The 19668-nt window shown below is 40.1% G+C and overlaps 1 protein-coding gene across 31 annotated transcripts in view; it reads left to right on the plus strand.

Annotated features, from left to right (window-relative positions):
* Positions 1-1713: 1713 nt before the first annotated feature.
* EPB41L2 (erythrocyte membrane protein band 4.1 like 2) overlaps positions 1714-19668 on the plus strand; it is a 104530-nt gene continuing 86575 nt past the window's right edge. For 25 of the 31 annotated variants that reach the window (XM_040697456.2, XM_040697480.2, XM_040697463.2 and 22 more), the window contains exons 1-2: positions 1714-1814; positions 5339-5421. The gene's annotated coding sequence lies outside the window, so the exon portion shown is untranslated. Of the gene's footprint in view, positions 1859-5338; positions 5422-9840; positions 9928-17184; positions 17353-19668 lie in introns of all 31 variants that reach the window. The other 6 variants (XM_040697457.2, XM_040697486.2, XM_040697459.2 and 3 more) reach the window with 5 other exon arrangements.

Consider the following 19668-nt stretch of genomic DNA (forward strand, 5'->3'; position numbering starts at 1 on the left):
CAAAGAAAGAACCACGGTGGCTGATTCTCTTGAAAAAGAGAAGTGGTACTCCATCCTCTCTTTAAAAGAGTCAAAGGCTTTTTTTTTTTTTTTTTAATTCCGTTTTTGAATATGGAGTAATACTGAAAAATCTTTAATTAGATTTATTCCAATTATATGCTATAATAAGATTACAACACCAAGTAATATCCCTAGTAAGCACCAGAATTAAAACTGCTTGTGCACATGCATTATAACTCACTCTTTAATTACTGGTCCCTAAACTTCTTCACTGTGTGTGGAATGAACAATGCTGAATAAAGCACAGGTATCAAATTCGACTCGCTCTCTGGTCATTGCTGGTTGCCTGATGCTCTTGGGTGCTTACAGTAATTTCCCTTAATAGCACTCCCATGTGCTGTGAGGTTGCTTTCTTTTCTGAAGCATCAAATAGGACTTGATTCCTCCACCTTAAATATTATGAAATACTTATAGTATGAATATGGCAATATTTATGGTACGCTGCCTGTTGACTTTGTTTCCAGTAGTAAGCTGTTCTAAATGAGAACCTGGCATGCTAAAACTGTCATTGTGAAGACATATCCCTCCACCTCCTCATAAAACGTGACTCAATTGATGCGTGGCACATAGCACTACACAGAAACTTTTGATAAAGAAGGTTTAGAGATCTAAGGAATTTATTCTAGAATTCTCTAAAGAACACTCAGAGCCTTAGTCATAATACTTCTCTTTCCCTTCTTTTAATCACATTCCAGTTTTCTCTATCACGACACAGAGGGTTACCTAGAAAATTGCTTACTTTACCACAAAGCTCTGCTGCAAACCAGAAAATCTACTCTGTGTGCTTATGGAGGTGAGGTGGGAAGTCTTTGGTTAACTTTAGCTTATAATAGGATGAGTGGGAATGGCCTTCAGTTGCATCAGGGGAAGTTTGGATTGGGCATTAGGAAAAATTTCCTCTCTGAAGTAGAAGTTTGGCTTTGGAACTGCCTGCCCAGGGAGGTGGTGGAGTCCCTGGAGGTGTTCAAGATAGGGTGGATGTGGTTTTTAAGGACATGAGTTACTGGGCATGGTGGTGATGGGCAGATGGTTGGGCTAGATGACCTTAGAGGTCTTTTCTGACCGTAACGATTCTGTGATTTTGTGAGAATGCTTAAAAATGATCGAGTTGTACAGGCAACAGATACTGCGTTCTGGGCTTTGTAAATTCAGCATGACTGTTGTGTAAATACTTTTCTTAATGAGCAAAATAAAGAAGATCAAAGTTAGGGGAGGCCTTGTCTACTTAATGAGACAGATTTTATACACCTGTTACTGCTATGCTTCTCCCACCTTTCTCTTAGTTTCTTGTACACACGTGCACCAAGTGCAGGCCAGAGCATTATCTCTCTTCCCAAAGCTTAACTCATCTTTCCCATGCTGGGAGAAAGCCGGAACGAAGACGTTAATACAGGCAATGAAGCAACTACCGACCGGACCAGGCCCGGTGACGAACACCGACCCCCCCCCCCCTCCACCCGATCTGATGGGCGGCAGACACTACTGGCGGCAAGACGAGGGGCTGTAGCGGAGCACCCGTTCTAATGATTGATGGGCGCCTCAGCCAATGGCGAAGGGGCAAGGGGCGTGGGGAGGGGCCCGACTCGGGGGCGGGGCCGAGGGTAGAAGGAGGCGGGGCGCGGGGACGGGCGGGGCGCGGATTGGCCGGGAGGCGGGGCCGGCGGGGGTTTCTCCCGGGCTGGGCTGACGGCTGCGGTTGGGAACTTCGATTTCGTACGTGAGCGGCGGGCGCGCGGCGGCCGTTTGGCCGGCAGGTACCGGTGGGGGAGCCGCTGCGGGTCGACGCCTTCAGCCGGCGGTGGGCAGCGGAACCGGGGGGAGTGGAGGGGGCGAGGGGAGTACGGAGCGGTCGCGGCGCCGTGTGCGGGCTGCGGAGGCGGCCGGGGGCCGCCGAGCCCCGGACCCGGCGGCGTTCTCTCCCACTCCTCCCGCCGCGGGACGCGGAGGCCGCGGGCGGGGTCGGGCCGGGCCGGCTGCTCGCCTTGGGGGCAGCGCTACTTGTTTCCTCTCTCCTCGCTTCGCTCCCGGCCCCGGGCGGCGGCTGGGAGGCGGGAGGTCGGGGGCTGTCAGAGCGGGGCCCGCCAGGGGTGGAGCGGGGACGGCAGGGGGCGGCAGCGGCTCCGAGGAAGCGTGTCCGACGCGGCGGCTGCGGCCCGGGGCTCCCCGAGTCCCCCGGCCCCTCTGGTGGCCGCACGGAAGGCGTTAACGCTCCTTCGGAGGTTGACCCGCGCGCGGCCGCCGCTCGGCGCTCCGTTTCGAATCTCCCTCGCGGCGCTGCCGCTGCCTCCGGCCGTCCTGCCGGGCCCTGGGGCGAGCCTGGCGTCTTGTGAGCCCGTCCCAGTGCCGGCGGCCGGCTGGGGTTGAGGCTGGGGCTGGCTGCGTTGACCTCCCGGCCCAGGCTGCGAGGCGCGGAAGGGGATGTGGTGTCGTCCTCAGATGTGTCTTCATCTCCATTAGTTGCGCTTCCACGCAGCGAGGTCTGTACGTAGCGTGGACATCAGGCGTGGAGATGAAGGGGTCGGTGTGTGTGGCTAGAACGGCATTAGGAGCAGTTATTCTGTAAGCGATTGCTGAGACATAAAGGAGGTCTGTCAAAGGAGGAGGTTTGAGGTTTTTGTCATCTTAATGATTATGACTTCCAGAAATAGCTTCTGAAATAAAACCACTGGTTGATAACAAGCGATAGCCAACCAGTGGGTAAACCAGTGTTGAGGAGCTTTGATAATGGGAATGGCTGGTAAACAGGTCGCTTAAGATGGCTTTGCTTCTTGTAAAGCTGCCCAAGACCCGTTCTTAATTAAAAACATATAATTTATAGCTCTTTCATTGACATGTAGTGCTTTGCTTAGCTTTACTGCCTCATTTTCTTGCCTGCTAGCATGTGTGCTACTGGTGTGTTAGTAATGCTATACACCCATAGCTCTACACAATAGCCTTCAGGAAATTCTCATGGGCTTGTATATTTCCAGACCTGGAGAGTTTGAAATGATGAAGTATTTCGGTAATAGGAAATAGTCAAAAAGTACAGCTGCATCCCTTGGCATGAAGTTTTAAAGTTTTGAGTAGGAAATGAACTCTGTCCTTAAACTCCAGAGCCAACCTGTTGCTGGGCAGGCCCTACTTTGTGCCATTCCATTTTACATGGGAATGACCCTGATGAGAGGATATTCAGCTGAAGTGTTCTGCTTCAGCTGCTGCTCTCCTCCTTCCAACATTTCCTTTTCTGCTTACTGTGCTGTTTTCTCTATGGTGAGAAGTTGAGCTGCTCTCTTGCATGAATTACAGCTTTCTGCTGAGTTGAGTTCCCTTTGAGCTTAGAATAGGCCTTTCCTTCCTGGTTTTCAGAGGCTGTGGATCTCAGGGCTTGTATTGACAGCTTGTACCCGTGGCAGAGGATTTTGCACTGTAATAATGCAATTTATAATGGTCTAGACAGGACTTAAGTACATATCCTATGTGTACACTTTGAAATCAGAAAAGAGGGAGAGTTTGGACTTAACAGCTAGTGCTACATGGAGTAGACTTACAAGTTTCATTTCTTCAGAAATAACACTTCTTGTTCCACATCTGATTTGGTAGGTCCTCAGCAATTGCAATTAATTCATAAGAAATATCATTCTTATTACCACTTCTTGTTATGGCTTTAATGGTTGCTCTCTGAAACCAGTCTGACTAGGATCTCGGTGGCGATACTGTAGGCTTAAATCACTCTCATTTGGAGATGTAACCCGAAGAATAACTATTAATTATTAAATTCAGTATGGTTTGACACATTTAATGAGTGTGGGTATAGGTAAAAATATGCATTTTTCATGTGGCCCCTTCCCTGGCCATATATTTAAGGATGAGGAACGTGGATCATAGGAAAGTGCTCTAGGCATGTTTTAAGACATTTAAAGGAGGGATTGTGGGCTGTAATTAATAATCACTTAAACATAAGATTCCTGTAAATTCTTATTCCAAAAATATCAAGCTAGATTTATATGCAGCATATAAAACGTGACAAGATAACATCTTTTTATTCTGTATTTGGTCTGTACGGGATTCCATTTTTTTATTCTGCTTTTACTTTTGTCAATGAGGTATTACTCTTAGAATATCATTTTTGTATATAACTGGAAATAATTTAAATAATTGTTAGAACTAGGAAATGTGTTAATGTATTCAACTATAAAAAGGGGAAGAAGCAAAATAAAAGAATAATAGGTCATAGAAACACCGACTGTTGTGAGTTGGAAGAGACTCACAGGGATCATTGAGTCCAACTCTGAGCTCCACACAGAACCACCCAATAATCAAATAGTGTTTCTGAGAGCCGTGTTTGAATCCTCCATCAACTCTGGCACCTGCGGCCATGCCCCCTGCCTTGGGAAGCTGTTCCATGCCCACTACCCTCTGGTGAAGAACCATTTCCTGACATCCAACCTGACCCTCCACCCCAACACAACTTCGACACCATTCCTTTGGGCCCTGTCACTATCACCAGAGATAGGTGATGCACCTGTAATGTGGGTAATGTGGCTATGAAAGGGTTCACTGGCTAGAAAGAAAATCTAAACAGTTTGTTTCTTATCTGTCCTACGCAGTGTTACCCTAATAATTGAAAGCAGGCAACGTTATCACTTAATTTAGTTTATCTTAGTTTATCACTTGTAGATTTCAGTAAGGTAAAAATGATGTTATCAGAGATTGTATTATATAGTGTATATGCCGGTTTTAGGTATTTTTAAAGTAAAATTAAGTGCTTTCTAGAAAAAGATGCACTAATTCAAATGATAGTTTCATTCTGGAGCTGATCTTACGTTTTTGGGGGGAGGTGGAGAGGGAGAGGTGGATTTTCTTCCTTATAAGAGGCAGAATGAACCCAAGAAAAGCAATGCTGGCAAGTTGCTTATTGTATGCTACACATGAGGAAAGGCATGGAAGCAGGAAAGGGGCCTGTGGGAGTGTATGGCTGTGTTATGGCCTGGATTGTACAAGTAGTCAAACTGCATTATGAGGGGGTTATTTCTCTCTTTTTCTGTAGGAAAAGTCTCTTTTTGTCTGAAGGAGTTAAACTGCCGTGCATCTATAGCTATTATTTTTTTAAGAGATTTTAAAAATGAAACTGCAAGTTAAATTTGTGGCTGTCACCTCCTTAGTATTTGCAGGGTGTTGAAGTGCTTAAATGAGAAATATCTTCTTTAAAACAAGTTCACTCTTCTGGTTTTCCAAATTGGTTGGTGGGGAGGCGATTGGTGTACTCTGACTAGAAATGTAATTCCATATTCTGTTACAGATCAAGAAGACATTGGGCTGTTATCCAGTTGTCGTAGTTGGATCGTGTTCTACAAGCCTTCAAGACTTGCAGTGGCGTTAAAGGTAACTTGTGACTTTTGTTGTCTTTAGTGTTATTACTAGAAAATTGTCTGGGTAAAAACATACTGAACAGCAGCAGTTCTGTGGGCTGTTTAAACTTCTTATAAACATGTTTGCTTTTAATGTGTGAAACTTAAACTGTTGAATGTGGCAATTCTGTAATGTTTCACAGGAAGCAGCATATTAATGATACAGTGAGCATTTTTTCCTTCTAGCAAACATTGATTTTTTTTAATTACAGTGTTTGTGGTATGAACTGCTGTGTGAAAGTAATTTTACTACTGACTGATTTCCATATTAATGTTCACTATGTGTTTGAGTATGTTGTAAAGATTTACAGGATATGTGCAAGTCATATCAACAGAACACAGATTACCAACTACAGAGTAATAAAAAATAGCCATTCTGTCCTGTGCTTTTTGTTTTTTTCCTAGTTTTGGAGCAATGCTGGGTATGGATCTTTTTCTTATCGGAATAGATCACTTGACTGTAGGGAACCTTTGAGGTTGTCTGAGAAGTTCAGGTGCCTACCTTCTGCTCTGCCCATCACAGCTTTCTTTAGGGGGCGTAACAGATGGAGGCTGGACTCAAGTATATGAATGGCCTGACTTCAGTTGACCTCTTGTGTAAATAGTGATTGGCTGTCTCTGAATATTCTCAGAAGCAGATAGATGTTTTTTTTATTTTGGTTTGTTAGTTTTCTTTGTAATGGAGATAAGATACTGCTGCTCATTAACAGTAGGTTGGCTCTTCAGAGACCTTGTGAAGGAGCATTGCAGGAGGACTTTAGTAAAACTGGAGACTTTTGTCAGTGTCTGTGGGGCTGTGTGTTTTACTTGATATAATAGCTACAGTGGTGCTCATTCTTTTGTACTTTTGTTTCTTCCCAGGATTTTTTTTTTCTGAAGGATGGTGTGATATAACTTGACTTTAATTTACCTAATTGTTATTAAGTGATGCAGCCTGTGTGCTCTGTGAGATCATTGTTAGACTTTGGCGTTGAGTACTAATGTAGGGTTAGCTAAGGACGGTTTAAAAGGAACTATGAATTGCCTTGCTGCTCTAGGTTTGAATCTTCCCTTTTGCTTCTGACATTGTCTGTGTGGTTTTCTGTTTGCAAAGCACTATTTCTGGAGAAATGTTCTATAGGAAAAGATTTTCAGTTACCAGAAAATAAAAATAGTCTCTAAAAGAGAAGTTTGGATTCTGAGTGATCAATTTCAGCTAAATTGCTTGCACTGATGACAAAGCAGAGTGTAACCAAATATTTATTGTTGAAATTACCCTGTAGTTAGTAGTGTTGTACAGCTAAATGTAACACCAGATTTTACTGGAAATTATGGCTATGCCATTACTGTGGCTTGAGAAGTACAGAGTATAAATGTGGTATTCTTTGTAGTGGGCTGGATAAGAATTTGACTACAACATTTTAGAAACATAGTTTTTGTATTCTTAATAACATTCTTTTAGTGCATATTTAAAATGTATGATGTGATCTCTTACCACAATGGAAAACTACAACAGCTTTTTCCAATTTGAAATGCTCTGTTATCCTGTGTATGGGGTTTAAAATAGATATTCTTCTTGCAAACTTCTCAATTGGATAATAGGGGGACTTTTACACTGACTCTTGACTCAGTATGTATCCTACTTCTGAAAACTAAAACAACATTGAAATCAGATGATAAAAATGAGCACTTGTTTCACATTTATGCAGAAGCTTACTGCTCTTAGTTGCTCACAAGAGTAATCATTGACCAATAAAATATTTTAGAATATATAGAGTTTATCTTGCAAAAAACACAGCAAACTCATTTCAGAATGGATTTCAGTTTTAGGAGCTGAAATTTCATGTTCAATTTTCAAATACAGTGTTTTCTACTTCTTAAACACTACTTGGAAATTAGCTATTTGTTTCCTTTGAAAAGTGTTTTTTTTGCCCTTCTATCCTCTGCTTTACTTTCTTTTGAAGCTTTACTTAATACTGTAAGTGCTGCTGTTCTGTTGTCTTTCAATTAAAAATGGCAAAATATTAAGCGTGCTTATCATTGATCTTCTCTTAGAGAATCGGATACTTTTTTGTATGATGTTTTGGGTCCTTTTCCTGGTAGGCTGTTGCATTATTGGACCATGAGTCTGAAGCAAATCCCATGTCTGGAGGGGGAGTAGGGCTGGAGCCACAAAGAACGCCTTAGCACAAACTTTATGGTTAAGTTATTGTTTGGTCTTAAGGCTGCTTTGTCCCCTTTATAGTCAGTGCTGCTGTACTGCAGCAGTCTTTGACAAGAGGTTAGCTACATAATGGTCCCAGGCAGCTGCTTGGGTCAAGCGTGAGGTTCCTACAAATCAATACTACTATTTCATCCACTCCCTTTTTTTAAAAACAGAAACAAAACACAAAGACAAGTTGCAAGTGATTTTAGTATTAAACCTTTTGTGGACCTCTAATTCTCTCTTGCTCATTGACTTAAGCTATTGGATGTTTAGACATGCTTTCAGAGAATGCTTTTTCATGTTGGAGGGTGTGTTTTATAGAATGCAGTTATCACTTGTGGAGGTGGTTAAGTGCTGTGCGCTGACAGATCTTTTTCTCCTATCCTCTTCCCACAACCTCCCCTCTGCACCCAAGTATGCTGTTTGCGCAGTATATGACAAGATTGTAACTCTTTTCCAAATGTTGCCAAACATTGACATATTTTCAATCTGAAGGGGAAAACACACATTTGAGATTCATACCCAATCTTTATTTTATGATTCCATTCTGTAGAAAAGGTGAAACATCTAAGCCACGCTAAAATATTCCTTTTTTTGGTCACGGTTGAATTCAGTGGAGTGTCATTCCAGGAAGAAACATGTTGTTTATGTTTCATGGAGTAACTACAGAATTATGACCTGCAACATAGACCGAATGCTCCAGGGAAAATGTGGGGAGGAGGGGGGTTGCAAAAGCTTACATTGCCAGCATTTTGTTCCTGTACTGTAGCAGAAATGATACTACAGAAGTGAATTTGGAAGTACTTCAGTGTTGTGTTGAAGATGAGAAAACGCTTGAGGAAAAGAAGGTGCATTCTCTGTTTAAAAAAAAAAAAAAAAAAAAGGGCTCTGTAGAAGGGCTTATAGTGCCTGAGGGATTTATTCTTGAAAATGTAGTACAAACAAAATGAAATCTAACTATGGAACAGTGTAGGAGACCACAGTGTTTTGACTTGAAGAGAGCATGAGTGTGATGTAGTGAATATCAAGTTTTAAGGAATGATGTGTAACAGGTAACTTGATATTGCATCTTCTCGAATCGTAAGACCTGATTGGGCTAAGGCCAGAAACTTATTTAGCACTGCATATCTGTACTTGTTTTAGCAAGTTAACTAACAGATGTATAACTGCACATCTTACTTTCATCCTTTGACCACCGTAAGCTCTGACAGAAATGTTCTGTCTTAGCTAGAGGCCAGGTATTAAGCATCAGACAAGTCTTTCTGAAGGAAAAGCTTATATACAAAGGATGATGCCAGAGGCTGCTTTAGTTCTGGTCTCCATCTGTATCATGACTTTCCGCTGCTTGTATTTTAGAATGCCTAATGAAGCTCTAGTGGAAAATAAACATATATTAGCTGAAGTGTATCTTGTGGTGCTGACTTGTGGAAATCTTAAGTGATTTGGCTCTTGAGGCATCGTGAGACTTTGAGTATTGTGCTAAGAATGAAAAGTGTTTTCACTTCTTGCTAGTGAATGGATTTTTTTTTTGAAAGGCTATGTGAGAAACAAAACATGTGCCTGATGTGTTGGCAGCAGAGGTGCTTTTTGTTACTTTTAAGTCAGCTTCTTTGTATCTTGCAGACCTTTTGTTCAGTTTTCTCTAGTTTTTAGGGCTTCTTTCCGTTATCGAGCAATGCCTGCTATGAAGATGGCTGGTTTACTGTAGAATTCACCATCTGTTGGTGCTGTTCACAGCATGTCTTAGATAAAGGGCAGGGCATACCTTGTGCAGTGTCAAAAATTAAGAATGGGACCAGGTGGAAGTAGATGATGTTTGCTGAGCTACTTAATCACTGAGCCCTAATTACCTCACTTGAAACACCAGTGTCTATATGAACTGTTGAATGAGTCAGAAGATTAATTTGCTCAGCAAAGGTGTGCTTTTAAATTAAGACTAATATGTTGTACTTTAAGATGTTAAATTATTGACATTGAAATCTATCTGCTTTCTTTTACTTGTGAATGATCTTTGCTTGCAAAGGAAAATGCATGAATTCTTTCTGTTGAAAAGCTCACAAGGATGTTCTTGTTCGACTGCTTTTAAAAAGGAGTCAGGTTTTTGACTTTCCTGTTGAGTATTTGATGACTTCATTTATGTAGTTATCTTAAGGAGACTTTTCTGTAAGTGTTAGTTTTCAAATTCTAAGTGGGTTTCTATTTGTACAGCTCCCAAGGTAAACAGCAGTAGAGGACGCTGGCCAGAAGGATCCATACACAGGCAGTTAATTTTTCTGTCCAAGACACTAAAAATGGGTATGTTCTGATCTTTGGTTGTGTCAAGAGGGTAAAAGCTTGGGCATTTCTGGAAGAATGCTCCTTTCCTCTGGCTGATTTTCACTTTTTTTCTTGACTGAAGCTTTGTTTCAGATAACTGTCAGTGTGTCTGTAGATGTGCCTTGGTAAAAAGGACTCTAATTCTGATTGCAACTCAAATTTAAGAAACTTCATATTTACATTCTGAGATCCCATTTAATACAACTTTTTTCTTTGCTTAAAACAAACAATCCAAAACTGCTTAGCTTCACTTAGAGCAACACTGAAGTGAGGACAAGAGCTGTTCCTGGCTGCTGGTTCCTAGCAGGCGCTATTCTTTAGATTCACTTATTGAAACTTCAAGAGAAATATCTGGGCTCAGGGTTCTAAGAAGTTGGTGATTCAGGGACAACTGTAGTGGGAAACGAATGCCATCAAGACATAGGGTGGACAAATTACCTGGAGTTCATAGTGTACAGGAACTTAAGAAAAATTATCTGATTGCAGTACTGTAAAGTTTTCTTTTGCGTATTTCATGGGTCACCATTGGAAGAGATGGCTAATGTATATATTTAAGAATTTAAAGGTAGCCTGTTTAATGTGAAGCTGGTGTTGATTTAAAACTTGTTATAAAAGACATAGAAAAATGTATGCATATTTATTTTTTTACTACTTAGCATATTCATATTGGAGGTCAATTCCCTGCTCTGACCGTATTCTTTCACTATTGGCCTGTGCTTTTGATGAACTACCACTTCAGGGTTGAAGCAGCAGTATTTTGATCAATGATAAAAACGAGCTGGGCTCATGTGCTTGAGTGCTAAGATTTGTGCTACTCCAACTTCTATAACAGGGAAAGTACTTTCTTTTAATTATCAGAAACCAGTGCACAAGGCTGGGACAGCACTGTATGCTGAGCGCATCAGCCTGCTGTCAGATGGCACTTTGATTCTTGAAAGTAGCTCATCCTGCTTTGAGGAGGAGGGCTTCCATATATTTAGGCATTGCAAGGGTGTTTCATGATATTACTCTTAAAGTTGTCAGCTTCTGTTACACAGATACAAGGACGTCTGATTTCATGCATTTGATTTTTGTTTGAGGCTTTTTCCCTAGATGTGTTCAGTTAAAAGCTGTTCTCTGATAGTTGAAGAGTATAACTGGTACTTGAATAATTGTGTGGAAATTCTCTTACTTAAATTTCCTGGTGTTCTGGTGTTTTGAAGTTTGCCACACAGCAGAACAATGGTTACTTGATTTTTCTACGGAGTTGGAAGCTGCTTTTGCAGTATGTGTTTTTGTGGGCTTTTTCCTCAAATGTAGGAGAAACAGGACCATGACATAACTCTGCCTGTCAAAACAAAGCTTCATGAGTACTTAATATTCTTATTAAAACAGCAAGATGCTGCTGTAATGAATAATGACATACGTAGAATACCCTAGCTGTTTGAGTAGTAAGTTGTCTATTTTGTGTAAGAAGACAAACCACATTTTGCCATGTTTTTTTAAGGCATAAAGTTGTAATTGTTTCTACTTCTCAGTAGCATAAAATTGCAGGCTTTTGTTTAAGCATATTTTTGCTGTGTGCTATCAGTCTGAAATGAATGAACTATGTCACACAGAGGGAAGAGGCACAGAGGGAAATAGCCTCCTGTAAGAAATGAGTTGGACCTGGAGTTGCTTGAGATGCTCCTGACTAGAATTCATTGCTCCTTAAGTCTGGTGTGATGAGCTTAACATGTAGAGTTCTCTGCTATAGTTTTAATCATTATCTGTTTTGCATATGAAAACACTGAAACAGCAAATTTGCCTGCTAACTGAATTGTAATTTTTTATCAATATTGAATTTTAGCTTCAAGTAGTGATACGAGTGTCCGTGGATGGTTCAAGTACTGTAGTCTTGCTATCAAGTGACCTTGAAAATAAGAGTAGGAACTTAAAAGTAGAAGGCTGAATATCTGTAGTGTATATGAAGGTTATGCAGGAGGTCTTTAAGTGAAGCTGGCCTTTCATTTGCAGCGGTTATCTGTGTTGTTTTGAGTTGAATTTCTTTTCCTGCCCCTCCATTTCAGTTTATCCTCCAAAGGTGTGGTTCTCTGTATTCTCTCCCCTTCATCCTTTCAGCTCCAGGCCTTTCATAACCCTCTTCTCCCCACTGCGTTTTCCTTTGTTCTCTAGTCTTTTGTTGGGTTTTTTGTCATCCCTTGTGTTAACTCTGAAGTAAACATTACTGTTGTTTGCAAAAGTCCAAAGCAGCAGCAGAACTCAAGACAACTTTCTCTTCTAGTTGTAGCTAAAGAAACACTTGTAATGAGTTGAATGGTCTGATGGTTACACACTGCAAAGGTATGTGTAACTTTTCTGTCTCTGCTGTGAGCAGTAATATGTTACCTGATCCACAGTTGGGATTTTCAAATGCTACGCTACTCATGAATGGAAAGCTGCTTGTTGCTTTACCTGAAAGTGATCACTTTCAGGTCTGAAAGTGTAGCAGCCAGCTCTGAATTCTTTTGTCTCTAAATAGGCAACATAATATTGCTGCAAATGAGATGAGATAAGCTAAGGTAGGCCTTACATCAACAAGATGACAATTAAGATTTTTCTCTTGCAACATCAAGTGAAGATGAATGTGCTCTAGTCCAATACTTCCAACCTTTTGTTTTGAAAACAGTTGTTCCCTTTACCTTACTAGAAGAAAGGAAGATGCCTTGTTATCTTTTGAGGTATGTTCTCCTTGCAATTTACTGACCTGTCTCCTTGCTTGGAAACCACTGCCATAGGCTATGCTTATTTCTCAAGAGTAAGCAGTTGTTCACATGACAAAACTGTTTTGATGCTGATACCCTGAAGGGCTGGCAATTCTGCAAAGGGCTAAAGTATTCTGAAAGGTTTCTCAGCAACTCAGTGCTTTTCAACCAAGAGAGCGTATGTTTTATATTTAGTTCTCTAGTTTGATCTACTTATTGGGTTGTAATTACTTGCTTGAATTGGTTATATGCTTTGTTGATTGGATACAATTTTTCTAAATGCACTTGCAGGTTTTTGTGTACAAGTTTGATCTCTCTGCCTTGTCCCTCAGAATTTGTCTACATAACTTGCTGCTGCAAAGGGAAAAGTGATAGCATAGACTTCCACTAGTTTTCCATTTCTGACTGCCCTCTACTCTCCAGCCACTTACGTCACCAGAGTAGATGTTTTCTAACTGATCCAGCAACATCTTTGCTCGCTGTTGCTAGTGATTAAAAGAATGCACAAGAGCTGCTTCAAAAGGTGGCTGTTGGTGCTGTGGTGTTAATACTCCATTACATGTTGTTGCTGTATGACAGATGGCAGCAGAGGGGCAGTGTGACAAAATGGCATCACTCAAAGAAGTGCATGTGAAACAAAGGTGTGTCATTGAATCCCTCCATGTGGAAAAAATGGCACCCATTCATTGATGCTTGCTGAACATTGATGGAAACTAAAGGGTGTGTGTGAGTACAATGTGGTGGGTGGTGCATTTCAGCAGTAGCGACATTGGGTCACCTCTGCTGGTACAGATTTTTACAAGCGTAGCATGCAGGCTCCTTTTCATTGCTGGTGAAAGTGCATAACTAGTGGTGGTGACTGTTGAAAACTAATGTTTTATAGCTGAGAACTTGCTCTATCAAATAGTGTTATTGTGCTCTTTCTATCTGTTGTAGTTTGCATAGAAATAGGAGGCATTATTTTTGGAGCAACCTACATATAAGAAAGAACAGGTTTATTAACAAGCAGAACTAATCTTTCTTATTGTACCTTTATGCTGTTTGACTTCTCAGTTTAAGGAAGTTGTCTCATCAAAATGGCTTAATGACTTGATAAAATCTCTACCAGCCATTCATGTGGGAGAATGGTGAAATACAGCAGTTGACAGGCAGGTAGAAGGTAGCTTTCTAGGGAGGGATTTCTTCTTGTGAAAACTGTGATTTCTTTTTTCCACAAATGCAGAGACTGCATCAAAAGATTTTGATATGTTTTTCTCTGGTGATATGACTATTTTATCTTTTTTTTTCCATAGCTTATGTAAGCATTAGAAGAGTAGTGTGTCATTAAATATGAGGCATCTCCTGACCTTTCAGAAAAGGTTGAGATGCCATTATGAGTGTCCTAAATCAGATCTGCTGAGTTCTTGTAACAGGATGCCAAAGACTCTTTACTTTTTCTCTCTTCCTTGTAGAAAGTCAACAGAATTTTGTTTGAAACTCTTTTATTCTAAGGCAAGAAACTGAATTAAGCAACTAAAGACCTACTTGGGCTTCAAATGGACTTCTCTGAAGAGATTTGTAGTAGAAACTTTCAACGTAGCCTATTGAACTTTGTATGTTCAAGATAAAAGGATCTAGAAGTTGGTATAGTCAGTCCCTGGGCAGGACTGAAGTGTTCACACTGTCTACATGTGAAGATACACCTATGCCTAAATTATTGTTGCAGGTTTTTAAACTGCCTGTTTGTGCTAAGATTGGAAGTCAATGGGCTGCCCAGCTGTGGGTAAAGGTCACCTTTTGATTCAGAATATGACACTTCATTGTTTTCATACACAGTGGTTATGATCTCTACTTGTGGTCTAGTGTGACGCCATGCCCAATAAAGTGAACTGCAACAAATTCTCTTGCCCTTGCAATGGGTAGGATAGAAATTATGCCATGGGTTATTTGTAGTCTGAGGAGTTACTGCCAAAATACCAGAGTGACCATCTGAAGCTGTCTCAGCTGCAACAGCTGAGGTACACAGATAATCAGTGTGAACTAATTCAGTTCATGTATTTGCAAAAATATCACAAATGTCTAAGCAAAATTATCAAACTAATATCTTAATGTATTTTTTTATACATCTTTCTGCGTTATCAGTTCAACACCTGCAGCAATCAGGGCTTTACAGCCTTCCATTCTTGCTCTTATGATCCCTTGTCTGCATATTTGAGTTAGAAAGATTGAGTTAAATGCACAAAATTACATTTGTGCACAACTGACTTTGTATTTTGAGTGTAACAGTAGTGGGATAAGGAGGAGAGTCAGAAGGCAGAACTCATGATGAGTCATTCAGGCTGAATAAACTGGATTTAGAGATCTTATCTCTCTAATATCAGCTGAAATTGACTTATGTATTTAGATTTGTTTCTGCAAACTTCAACAGTTTTCAAATAAACTTCATAATGTGATAAAGCAGAATCCGATGATGGTTGGGGTATCATGGTCTCAGTTTGCTTAGGTTTTGAGGTATGGATTCTAATTTTATTTTTGTGGTAGTTTTGGCATTTGTCTTAGGAAAACATAAAAGCACTCATTATTAACTTTACGTATTCTTTCCTTAGAGAACCAGATTAGTCACTTTTATTTGTGCCAGGAATCATAGAATCATTGGAGTTGGAAGAGACCTCTGGAGATTGTTCAGTCAACCTTCCTTCCTGTTCAAAGTGGGGTCACAGACGTTTGTCCACTCAGATTTGAACATTTCTGAGAAAAAAGGCTGCACAACTTTTCTTGGCATCCTGTTCACAGTATGTGATGACTGTCAAAATTTGGGGGATGGGGGGGGAATGCCCACTGTCTTGTTTTATTTATTTTTACTAGGTATCACTGAGCAGATCCTGGCTCTGTTTTCTCTACTATGTCAGATAGTAATACATTATAACAAGATTCTCTGCTCTGAGCCTTGTCATTCCCAGGCTAAACAATCCTAGCTTTTTCAGCCTTTCTTGATGTCAGATGCTTCAGGCGTCTTAACTATCTTTGCTGGGCTTGCTCCAGTAGGTCTACATCTCTTCTGTATGAGGAGCAATAAAGCTGAATGGACCTGCAAGTTGTGTATTCGTAGACATGATGCCAGAAAATATGGCAGAGAGAATAATAATGGTACAGAGAATCCAGAGGTGTCTGTTAAGAATAGGAGAGGGTCCTACAATTTGGTTGAATGCTCTGCCATGTATGGTCTGTGTACATTTTGCCAATGATTACCTTGGCACTCCTTATAAGAACATAGCTTGTATTTGGTTCTAAAGTCCAGCTTGCAGGTTTTGTATAAGATATTACAGATGGTAGTAATAGGGTAGGGAAAGATTAGTCAAAAGAGAACCAGTGCAGAAAATGGGGTCTGCTTTGGTGTGTGTGTGTATACAAAGTTTACCTACCTCATAACTTGTAAAGCAATGGTTAAAAATAAGAACTTACACAACTTAGCTTCTAAAGCAAAGGCAAGAGATTTCTTCTGTTTTGTTTTACTTTGGTTGTTATTTGTGCAGCTATGTCTTGAGCAGATGTCAGGTGGAGTTTAAACTCTGCATGTGAGCACTGTTGTTAAACTTATGGCAGTTGTAGACTGGGAGATGTTAATTTTTCCAGTTTCAGCTGAGGTTTCTGAATTACTTTACCACTTTTTCCCTTCAGTGAAATCGTTTATCCATTTGCCTGCTTTTCCTTCCTCCAAGAGTGGTTATGCTTTTATTAAAGCTGAGTATTGTAGACCTCATTTTGCTGTCAGGCAAATATTGCTGCCATACAAACTTTATGCATTGTTGACTTCTGTAAGCTTCTAAGTTTACTCAGCAGAATGTACCTTATTTAGCAACTGAAATCTGTGTCAGCTTGGCATGACTAAGAAGTCTTATTTCCTCCTTTTTCTCCCTAATAGGAGAAAGTGTTAACAGTAAAAGGTTGTTGTAAGATAGGGAAAATGCAGTCATGATTATTGCCTTAGTAACAGTTAAGCTGTGCGTGTTTCAGAGTGTGGACAAGTCTTCTGTTAGACCTAGATGTCAACTGTTTTTCTTCTGTAGAAGCCAGTTAATTATTTTGAGAAAATTTTCAAGTCCGTGTTTTAACATAGCTATTAATATCCCTTTCATAGTTGGTCTTCAATAAGATTTCTGAATTCATCATTACGTACCTTCAGGATTTCCTTAAGTGTTTGTTTTTGAAATCCCAGATGTAGTTTTTCTAGAATGAGTGGTGCTCATAAGACATTAGATATTTTACATAGAACACTGCCATGGTACAGTAATGAAGCAAAGTGCGTGCCTCAGGGCTATGCTATAATGCTGCATGCTGTTTGGTTCCTAGAGCCATGTGTTCTTCTTAGTATCTTTGCTATCTTTTCAAGCATTAGAAGAAATTCACCATTCTGCATGTATCCAGTTATTTAGTTTTTATTTCTCTGGTAAGAGAAAGTTTATTGCAAACCAAGTGCATGCTGTGACTCAAGTACAAAACTCAGTCCTTCACAGGTATTTCTTTTGTCTTCTAGATGAAGAGAGGGCCTACTAATAGATCTCAGAGCAAAATGAATCAGGCAACAGCTGGGGCTGTATTCACCAAATAAACTTAACTGTCAAATGTGTCTGGGAGTGTTTCATGAACAGTGGGAGACAGAGACTCTTTAGGAACCAAGGTCTAGTGATGGTCATCTGAATTGGTAAGAAAATATGGAATATGATTGATCAAATGAAACTAAGTGTTCCATGCAGAGAACTACTTGAACTTCTTGTAAGTGTAGAAGTGGTGCTATTTCTTCTCTAGCTTTAAGTGTGTGGGGAAAGAAGACGTTTCTAAACAAAGGGAAGAGGAAACTGTCTCATATTTATTAAATTGGTTTCCTATCAGGAAGTATGCATTGAGATTATGTTTGGCAAGCAGGAGTACATCACTTTGCAACTTTAACAGCTTGCCAACATTGCAGGCAACACTAGCAGCAGCCTGTGTCCCAGACAGTTTAGATTATAAATCGCAGTGCCTGCCTGCAGCCAGGGAGAAGGTTCTGTGGGGTTGGAAACTACTTGGTTTCCTTGGTGGTTTTTCTGTTTCTAGTGGGCAGGAGAGAGAGGGTAAGGAAAAGCTGGAGGAGTGAAGATAGTTACAGCGGTAATAAACCTCTCTGCATCCTAGTTGAATATCCTGTGAATATTTACCTAAATATTGAGCTTGTTCCAAGCCAGTTGCAATGGAACCAGTCATCTGCAATCAAATTGTATCTGAAAGATACTCTTTAAACCATTGTCTGAGTGCACCAGCCTCCAGAAGTACAAATGACATTGCCCACACAAGCATTCCAGAAGTTTTGTATGCAGTCTTTTCTTGCTTACCAAATGCAAAATGTATCTGTATTCATTTCACAAAAATACTAATCATATGTCTAAAACTTCTGTGGGGCCAAATGTTGTGCATTGGACTTCAGTTCTCAGTGATCAGGTGCTTATTTCTAACTCATTTAAAATAACATTTGACAAGAACAGGGGTGAAACTGCAGTTAAGCGTAGAAATGTTTTCTGTTTTGACTTTGTGTGATAGCGATGAATGTGCTATTAAAGTAGATCAGCTATTTTAAGGAAAATAAAACTTCTGAAGTTTGAAGGAAAATGTCACAGAATTATGGAATGGCTTTGGTTGGGAGAAGCTTTAAAGCTCACCCATTTCCAACACCCTGCTGTGGGCGGGGTTGCCTCCTACCAGATCAGGCTGCCCAAACCCTCATCCAGCCTGGCCCCTCCAAAGATGGGGCATCCACAGCTTCTCTGGGCAACCTGTGCCGCCAAGGGAAAAGAGCTGATAGAACTGTATGGGGAAAAATTCAGAGGGAAGGACTATATGTCCAGTATCCTTTTGGTTTCAGGAGAGTTTTCAGGAGAGCTTAGTACCTCTTGAGCAGTTTCTAAGAACTCCAAATTGTGAATTTATGTTGAAGGCTTTACGAGTCTGGATAACAGCTACAAGGACAGGTTATTTTATGTAAGCTAATGTATTCAGATGTCTAAAGTTGCATAAAATAATCAAACTGCATTAAAGTGATACTGTCCTAAGTTAGTCGAATAGAATACAGGTCTGAGGTTTTTCAAGAATATTCAATTTATAGAACTGTTCTTTCTGTAAATAGAATGTTCTAAAAACTCAGGTGCATTTTATTATCCTTCAGTGGAATGAAGAGTACCAGATCACAGAATTGCACACAACTTTCCACCTTTTATTTTTAAGCACTGCTTTTTCTTTAAACTTGTTATAAAATTTCTGATTGCATCTTTAATATTAAAAGGAACATATTGTTTGTCAAGTTAATTCTTTAGGAATACTGGAGACAAATGTGTAAGGAACGCTTATTTGACTGTAGCAGTTAAATATACTTTTTGATTAAAATGTGGTGTTTGTGTTTAAGGCAGAATTTTTTAAGTGAGTAAGATTCATCAAATAGTAGGGATATGTTTAGAATAGATTTGTCTTGAAAAGGAAACTTGTCTACTGACATTCTTTTTATAATACATGGTTAATACGAAATTATATTTTTTTTCTGACATGCAAATTCCCCTATTTTCATATCTGGTTGTGTGAAGTGTCTGACAATAACAAATTATGGGTGCTCTCAGCTCAATTCTATCATGTCTGTTAGTCTGCAATTTGATGTAAAATGTAGCTTTTTAAGTTTGCAACGAGGAAAGCTGCAGCTGCAAAGAGGAAAAACTGATTACTGTGCATATAGGAGCTATTTGCTATTCTTCAAAGGAATTGGATTAATAGAATAATGTGTTTGTTTTTCTTCAGAGAGAGCACTGAAGTGCTGCCAGCAGTACTGCTGAAATAACTGCGTAGTATTCTGTAGACTTGATTATATCTATCATATGCAAAGTGTTTCATATCCTATAAGGGTCAGGCTTTTGAATACTGCTTAGTCATTAAAGATAAAGAGGTGTTTCTTTTCATCTAGTGTGGAGTCTGAAAACTGACTTAACATCTCTGCTGTGTC

The sequence above is a fragment of the Gallus gallus genome, chromosome 3 (assembly GCF_016699485.2).
Source record: "Gallus gallus isolate bGalGal1 chromosome 3, bGalGal1.mat.broiler.GRCg7b, whole genome shotgun sequence".
Classification (NCBI taxonomy): domain Eukaryota; kingdom Metazoa; phylum Chordata; class Aves; order Galliformes; family Phasianidae; genus Gallus; species Gallus gallus.